Source organism: Hibiscus syriacus, unplaced genomic scaffold (genome assembly GCF_006381635.1).
Source record: "Hibiscus syriacus cultivar Baekdansim isolate YM2019G1 unplaced genomic scaffold, ASM638163v2 tig00113302_pilon, whole genome shotgun sequence".
In the NCBI taxonomy this organism is placed as follows: Eukaryota; Viridiplantae; Streptophyta; class Magnoliopsida; order Malvales; family Malvaceae; genus Hibiscus; species Hibiscus syriacus.
Genome location: NW_024063454.1, coordinates 113,597 through 123,333, shown reverse-complemented (window position 1 = coordinate 123,333; position 9,737 = coordinate 113,597).

The window sequence follows — 9,737 nt, the reverse complement described above, 5'->3', positions numbered from 1 at the left end:
CAAAGTCAAAGATGAACAAAATATTTTCCACTTCACCATTTTGCCCTTGCAATTTCCAAAACTTATAATTCTACCACATTAATCCAACAATCCAAATTACACATGGAATAAACCCTTAAATATTATTTTCCAACATTTAAATATGTGAGAATAATATATTTATTTTCTTATTTTCATTACCAATTATAACTTTTAAAATTACCATTTTGGTACCTAAACTTTTCAAAATTTATACTTTGGTCACAAAACTTTACAAATTTATAATTTGGTAACTAACTAAATCCATTTATGGAATAAAATTCTTTTTGGGAAAAATACCACTTAGGCCTTTAAACTTTCCCTAATTTTTTACTTTGACCATCAAACTTTCAAAATTTGCATTTTGATCTCTAGTCCACTTTTTGGGATGTTACACAACTGTAGACACCTATTTTCGTCCGGATTTTATATGGAGTTTTAGTCATTTATATAGTATATGTGTGTATATATTATAGTATATTATTAATTATTATTATTATTTTATTTTTGGTTTTATTTTAGATCCAAATAAAGGTCCAAAACAAAGTCCAGTTCGAAAGGTCCAACAAATTTAAATTCCAACAGCTAAGGGAATAAGGAACAAGGCCTAGTGGGATAAGCTTGATTGACCCAGCAAGCAAACTCAGCGAACAGATCCAAGAAGGCATATCAAAGCCCAGCAGAGGAGAACTCGTTTGAACATGCATGTATGACCCAGCCTACATGCGTATTAAGGTTTACATAAATAAACCTAGTGTCACATTTTTAGAGCCGTCTGATGAAGACATTAACGAACGATTCAGATCAGGGAGTACATTTAAGTAAAATCAAAACCATAAAGTAGCACAACCAACTTATGGATGCTAGATCTTGCCATTTGATCTAACGATCCAAATGCTCCAAGAGACATCAAATGTCATCAACCGACCGTTGACCACAACTAGGGATGGCAACGGGTCGGGTATTAGTCTCCCCGTCCCCGTTTAAAAAACCGGTATCCGTCCCCGTTTAAAAAACTGCGAGGATTTAAACGAGGATCCACGTCGGGTAATTGGGAAAAACCGCGGGAAAACGGGTATCCCCGTTTAGCATAAACGATTATTTAAACGGGTATTGGGCGGGTATTAGGTCGGGTATTGGGCCGGGAATCGGGCCGGGTATATATATATATTTAAATTAAATATATATTTTTTATTTAAATTAAATTTATTAATATTATATATATATATATAAATAATTATTTTAATATTTATCAGGTCGGGTATCGGGACGGGTAATCGGGGCAGGTAATCAGGGTGGGGATTACCAAACCCGTCCCCGTCCCCGTTTAAAATAAATAGATTTTCCCCATCCCCGTCTTCGTCCCCGTTTATCATCTCGAACCCGATCATTTAATTCGATTTTCGATTTTCCCCGTCGAATTCGAATTTTTTTTGCCTCCTAACCATAACACAATCACCAATTTTTTTTGCCGTGATTATTGGGCAAACTTTCCCAGAAAATACAATCAAACCAAATCGAATCCAAGAAGGAAATAAATCAACCATCACAGCAGTCGAACGAGAAAGCAACATGAGAACCAAATTGAATCAAAAGATGAAACAAATCACAAACAAATTCCGGTGACCACGAAATCAAAAAGCAAAATCGAATCATTTCGGTTTAATCAAATAAGGAAACAAGCCTCCATGGTGGCCTATAAAAAGCTTCCTGCAAAAAAAGAGGGGAGTCAGCGGGCAACTTTCGAATAGAAAAAAAAAACAAAGGAAAAGAGAAGAGAGGAAAGTGTTACACAACTTGTGTTTTCTCACTGCCGGAGAAGGGAAGAACGAGCATATTCGATTAGATCTAGGTCGAGAGAGTCTTTGCATGTGTGTTTGGTGGGCAGATCTAAACTAGGGGAATGAAGGGCTTTCTAACATTGTTTTTTGGGTACTCCGACTACCGTGGGTGGTGGGCGGAGCGGCGGAGTCATAGTGGCCGGAGGGTTTGTCTTTGTCGGTTTTCAGGACAGGGATAGGGATGGTTGAGAGAGTTTAGGAACTTGGGGAATGTTATTTTTAGGCAATTTTATCCAAATACACCCAAAAAATTAAGAAACACCATTTTAGCATATTTTCTTCAATAAGTACAAAATTAGCACTCTTTCTGATAAAATTGTACAAAAGCGATTTCAGGGGGAGAGCTTCGCTGATTTGGCATGTCAAGGTGAAAAGCGCGTTTGGCGAGACTTTTGAATTTGAGGTGCAAGCTAGAGGCGTGTTTTAGGGAATGCACCTTCCCTCCTATGTATTCAATTATAATTGTTCATATGAGTAATGTTCGGCTTTTAATGTCTTCTAATAAATGGTAGACGTGTCTTTTCACATTAAGTACCTAGAATTTAATTATAAAATTAATCTTCAAAATTTAGAAAAATGTAAAGTAGATTTTAACGTATTTTTATTTTTTGATCGAATATCAATAAAGAATTAAGTCACCCACAAATCCAATGTCATTCGGTTATTAAAATTTAAAAGTAAAATACTAAATCTAGAAATTTATAATAGTAGGACTAAAACTATAGTATTCCTTCGGCTATTGCAAAAATTAAAGTTTAAATAAAAATTTAAGAAAAATTCTATCTTAATTAACGAATATTCGAGATTTAAACATATTCCTTAAAAAATAAAATTGAAAATAGTAATTTGTTATTATCGCAAGTTACCGCTATTATTAGTGTGGTACGTGAATAGCTGATTGTGCTATAAAAGGGTAAGGTAGTGAAGAAATTGATCATCAGATTCTGGAAATGGTGTTACCCAATGTAGCTAAGCTCTCCATCAACACATTGTTTCCATATCTGATTCTCCTCCTTCCCCTCTTAATTTGGCTCAAACAAGCCAAAAGAAAGAATGATAATTTACCACCATCACCCCCAAAGCTACCAATCTTCGGCAACATCCATCAACTCGGCAAACTCCCACCGCTCTCTCCGACACCTCTCGGCAAAACAAGGTTCCATCATGCTCCTGCACTTGGGCTATAACCCAACCGTAGTAGTTTCATCAGCCGAAACAGTTAAAGAAATCGTCAAGAACCACGACATCGTCTTCTCCATCAGACCAATAACCACCGCCGTGGACATCTTGTTCTACGGTTGCAAAGACATGGTATTTGCACCCAACGGCGAGTACTGGAGACAGGTTAGGAAGATGAGCGCCGCCGAGCTTTTCAGCCACCGGAGAGAGCACTCGTTTCAGTTGGTCCGACGTGAAGAAGTCGAAGTTCTTGTCGACAAAATCCGTGGTGCTGGTGTTAAAGGGAGGCTATTTATCTGACGGAAATGCTTATGTTTGTGATGAGTAACGTTGTATCTCGATGCGTTCTTAGTCACAAAAGTGAGGAAGAAGGGTGCAGTAGGTTCGGGGAGATGGCGAGGAGGTTGGTGATTATGTTCGGGAGGTTTTTGCATGGACGATATGTTTCCTTGCTTGAGGTGGGTGGATGTGATTACCGGATACATTCGGAGTTTGAAAGCATTGTCGGGTGAGTTCGATTCGTTCCTTGATTAGGTGATTGAGGAGCATAGACACAGAGGTGTTGAAAGTGATGCTAAAAAGGACTTCGTCTCTATCATTATGCAACTCCAAAGGGATGGCATGTTGGACATGGGCCTCTCTCAAAGCCATCAGAATGGCAAATTTACATCATTTGACTCCACTAAAACACACGCTATATCATATAGTAACGCTGCAAAAATTCGTTGATAAAGATACCAAAATTCTATAATATTAACGATTTTTAAGTTCATTGAATTACAATATAATCAACGCAACGTGAGAGTTATATAATAATTTTTAATATACAATGGCGTAATTAAGAATTTATTATAGTGCGTTAAAATACTTTTTATTTATTTACTTATATATATATATTTTAATTGGGGGGTTCGTAAATTTTTCTTACAAATTATTTGCGTTGAGAATAAAAAAAATCAAACAGAAATTATAGAAGAATATTGTTCTCCAAAGTTAACTATTTCTTCAATATTTGTACAATCGAATAATAAAGTGAAAAACAATCAATATTGTACTTCTAGGAAAGAGGGGCTAAACTCACGATATAATGCTTTGGAAATAAATAATTCACGAAATAACGTTCTCCCAAGATTAATTGATGAAGTAGGGTGAATTGCACAGTTGGTCGTAGGTCGCCATGCCTTCCGGGCGACCTACGACGTGGCTTCCGATTGTGACTAGGATCGTGTCGTGCATGGGACATGCACACCCAACCATAGGTCGCCAAGCACTCCAAGCGACCTACAAGGTCGCCATGCACTCCCAGCGACCTTGTAGGCCGCCAAGCAATCCCGGCGACCAAGATGGTAGGTCGCCATGTACGCCCAGACCTTATAGGTCGCCATGCACGCCGGCGTCCAACGTTGGGCCATGCAGGATAGGTAGCCATACAATCCTCTCCACTTGCAGTGCTCAGGAGAACCTATTCCTCCTGCTCCTCGCGTGATTCCTCTTACATCTGCTCAGGAGACTCATGCATGCAGCTGTAATAGCTGTATTATTGCAGCATGATTTGAGCTGCAAAGTGTCATAGCTTCGTGCCCTAGCTTCGAGCCATAACTGCTCCTTCATGCCATAGTTTCGAGACTGTTCACTCTTGTTATCATAGCTGTATTGGTGCAGCATAAAATCAGCTGTTGCATGCAGTAATTAGTGTTGTATTATTGCAACGTTCAACGGTTGAAAAATTTACAGCCTTCAACGTGAATTATACAGCTCAAATTGATTGCAGCTTACCAACCGTTGAAAGATCATTATATATTGGATACGAGGGGTTTAGGGTAGAATCATAAGAAAGAAAGAAAATTTGGCGAGAGAAAGGAAATGAAAGGAAAAGAAGAAGAAGAGGAAATGGAGATAAAGGCTCAAACATCGTTTGTGAGGTAATTTTTAATTGTTTAATTTAGTTTATTAATATGAAATTATGAAATAATTAGTTTGTTAGTTTAGGGTTTAGGATAAAACAGAAATTTAGTTAATTAGTTTGTTAGTATAAATTATTAGTTTGTTAGTTTAAGTTATATTATATTAATTTGTTAGTTTAAGTTATATATTAGATTATAAAAAATTAGTTAATTAGTTTCTTAGTTTAAGTTATTAAATGTAAAAATATTTAATTAATTTGTTAGTGTGTTTAAACGTATATTAGGTTGTTTGTTGAAGTTTAAGTTAAAATATTAAAAAAGTTAATTAGTGCTTAATTAGTTTGTTAGTTTGTTATTTTAACTAAATTATATTATAATAAAGAAATAGTTTATTAGTTTAAGTTATATTATAATATATTAGATTATATAAATTTAATTTTTTTAATTTATTGTTGTTTAAAGAAATAATTTTTTTACACGTAGAAAGCATTATTCCACAACATTTTTCCACGTACATATTGATTCGAAGAAAGAAACAATAAAGGAAAGGAAAGGAAATGAGCAACAACTTTTTCACGATTGTCCATTATAATGGACAGATTATGGAAAATGAGATCGGAGTAGTTTTTCAGTCTGAAAAACCAATAAATATGATGTTCAAAAAAGACATCACATTTATAGAAATGAAGCATAAGATAGAAAGAAAAATTGAGTTGCAGTTGATGGTTTGAGGTATAGTTTTATGATATGCCCCAACCCAGTCAAATATGCTGCAGTTCCACTTGAAGAAGATGATGATATTGGAACCATGGTTGGATTACATGAGTCAACCAATATAGCAGTTATTGAGTTATTTGTTGATGTGCATAACATATGTGATGTTCCTGGGTCATCAAGAGGTGTGGCTCAAAATCCATCTGAAATGACTTTATATAGTCAGTTTGAGGAGCCGACATACAGGTTTCCGAACAGTTTTATGGCACTATTGGAAAGTGTAAATGAAGTCGGGGGGACATCTGCAACAGAAGAGTGTGAGACGAGAAACATACCGGAATTGGTTGTTGATATTGACGCTGAAAATCGATGGGGAGAAATTCATGATGATTCAAGCGAAGATGAAGAAACCGAAGAACCCATTTTGGGCGGCGACGAAAATATTTTGGTGGAGGTGCAATTGATGAAGTTCGGCACCGTATGAAGCTACTCCTCACATGTACGAGATAGACTATGATGCGATGAGGGCACCTGAATTCCCAGACATGCCACATTTACCTCATACCAAATGACTGCATCATTCGATAATTCTGGTGAATTTTCAGTTGGGGTGCAATTCAGAGGAAAAAATGAAACTACCCTGGCGATTAAAGAGTACTGCATAAAATGCCATGTTGATATCCATGTTGCAGAGTCAACCAGAAAACCCTATACGCGAAGTGTAAAATATGGCCTAGAGTGCAAGTGGAAGATCAGAGTGTCGAAAAATCAAAGGCACGATGTTTGGGTCATCACGAGGTACAATGGTCCGCACACATGTTTGCAAAACTTCATCGAACAAGACCACCGACTATTGGACTCCAATGTAATATGTGAATATGTGAAGGCGATGGTTGAAAAGGATCCAAGGATATCTTGTTCAGTGTTAGCTGCATCTATTCGAAGCCAATTTGGATATCAAGTAAAATATGGCAAGGTGTGGAATGCGAAGATGAAGGCAATGAAGCTGACGTATGGAGATTGGGATACATCGTACAATGAGCTACCACATTTGCTACAAGCAATGAAGCGATTTATCCCAGGAACCATAGTGAAGTCTCAAACCATGCCCGCATATGACGAAGAAGGTCAACTTCTGCCAGGGAAGAAAATATTTCATAGACTATTTTGGGCATTCAAGGCATGTATTGAAGGATTTCTATTTTGCAAACGTATGATCCAAGTAGATGGTACGTGGTTGTATGGTCAATATAGGCATGTACTTTTGATGGCAGTTGCTCAAGATGGTGAGCGAAATATCTTCCCAATTGCATTCACCATTGTTAAGGGAGAGACAACAGAGGCTTGGGATTTCTTTCTGACCAATCTACGTCAATATGTCGTTCGTGAAGATGTAGTTTGCTTGATATCCGATAGAGGAACGGGTATTTTGGCGGCAATTGAACGACCAGGAAGTCATTGGATACCTCCGTATGCATATCCGACATTTTGTATCCGTCATATTGGTAAGAATAGTATCGACCAATTTCATAACGCACACATTCGTAGCGAGATAGTCAGCATGGGTAAGTTTTATTTTCAATATTTGTGCATTTTTTACATGGTTTTTTTAATTGCGGTTTAACACAGTATATTATGAAACAGGATACGAACTACGTCGACCAAATTTTGACAAGAGATTGGAGAATTTGAAGGTATTTTACGATGATCATCATGTTTGAAAGTGGGCTTCAAAAATACCACGGGAAAAATGGTCACAAGCATACGATGAAGGTCGGAGATATGGACATATGACCACAAACCTTGCTGAGGCCATTAGTTCGGTACTAAAAGGTACACGCCATCTCCCAATTGCGAGTGTGATGAAAGAGACGTACTTTAGATTGGCTAAAGTTTGGTCGGACAAAGGCAAAGAAATAGAGAGTCTTATAAATAGAGGTAAAACTTGGGCTCCTACAGTGGTGGAATCAATGGAAGCAAATGAGCGATTGGCAACATCAATGGTTGTTCATAATTTCGACCGAGTTGGTCATACTTTTGTCGTGTCGTGCATACGCCGTAACGTCGGAGGAGAAGACCAAACATTTAGAGTTGATTTACGACAGAAATGGTGTGATTGTGGTCGTTTTCAGGCATGGAAATATCCATGTGCTCATGCAGTCGCTGCATGTATGTATGCTGGTGTAAGCGCATACACTTATGTTGATGAGTGCTTTCACTTACGTAGGATATTAAATGTCTACAGCTATACGTTCAGACAGATACCAAATGAATCATATTGGCTCAGAAAAGATCATGACGAATGGCTGCCAAATCCAATGCTCCGCAAAAGTCCAAAGGGTCGACCTGAGTCCACTCGTATTCATACCAGTATGGATTTCCATGCTAGAGAGAGAGGTCAAGCAAAGAGATGCGGATTATGTAGGGGTGAAGGCCATTCAAAAAACAATTGTCCTAATTTACCAAGATATAGGCCTCATCATTAGTAATGATATATGTATTTCTATGTATTTATAAGATTTAGTAATGATTAGTAATGATGAAATTATTATTAATATTTAATGATTTGATAGTAATTTGATAGTAATGATTAGTAATAATAAAATTATTATTAATTTTTAATGATTTGATATAATGATTTAGTAATGATTAGTAATAATGAAATTATTATTAATTTTTAATGATTTGATAGTAATATTAGTAATAATGAAATTATTATTAATATTTAATGATTTGATATTAATGATTTAGGAATGATTAGTAATAATGAAATTATTATTAATATTTAATGATTTGATATTAATGATTTAGTAATGATTAGTAATAATAAAATTATTATTAATTTTTAATGATTTGATAGTAATGATTTAGTAATATTAGTAATAATGAAATTATTATTAATTTTTAATGATTTGATAGTAATGATTAGTAATAATGAAATTATTATTAATTTTTAATGATTTGATAGTAATGATTAGTAATAATGAAATTATTATTAATATTTAATGATTTGATATTAATGATTTACTAATGATTAGTAATAATGAAATTATTATTAATATTTAATGATTTGATATTAATGATTTAGTAATGATTAGTAATATTGAAATTATTATTAATTTTTAATGATTTGATAGTAATGATTTAGTAATGATTAGTAATAAAGAAATTATTATTAATTTTTAATGATTTGATAGTAATATTTAGTAATAATGAAATCATTATTAATTTTTAATGATTTGATAATAATGATTTAGTAATGATTAGTAATAATGAAATTATTATTAATTTTTAATGATTTGATAGTAATGATTAGTATTGATAAGTAATGATTAGTAATAATGAAATTATTATTAATTTTTAATAATTTGATAGTAATGATTAGTAATAATGAAATTATTATTAATTTTTAATGATTTGATAGTAATGATTTAGTAATGATTAGTAATAATGAAATTATTATTAATTTTTAATGATTTGATAGTAATGATTAGTAATAATGAAATTATTATTAATTTTTAATGATTTGATAGTAATGATTTAGTAATGATTAGTAATAATGAAATTATTATTAATTTTTAATGATTTGATAGTAATGATTAGTAATAATAATTTATTATTAATATTTAATGATTTGATAGTAATAATTTAGTAATGATTTGATAGTAATGATTTACGACTTGAACAATGAACAATGTTTGGTTCAATTAACTATATTTTCGTTACATAACTAGTAATGAAATTATAATAATGATTTGATACTAAAAATCATTATAAATATGTCGAATTTGTTAATGTTTTAAAAAACTAGTCTAATGTCAATATTAAATTTGTAACAAATAACAAACTAGTTTACAATTGTTGCCGATGTCGGGGTGTTGTTGAATGATAATGTTGGGGCGGACGTCTGATGCGTTGTGGCTGTTGCGGTTGCTCAGGAGTATGGTACCCATCCTCCTCATTCGTTGGGGGCATTTGAACTGACATGTGTTCAAAGTCATACGTCGACGAAAACATGGGAGAGTAGATGGATGCATCAGGCTGCACAAACTCTGGTATGTATGCATCGCCGAACGGTTGT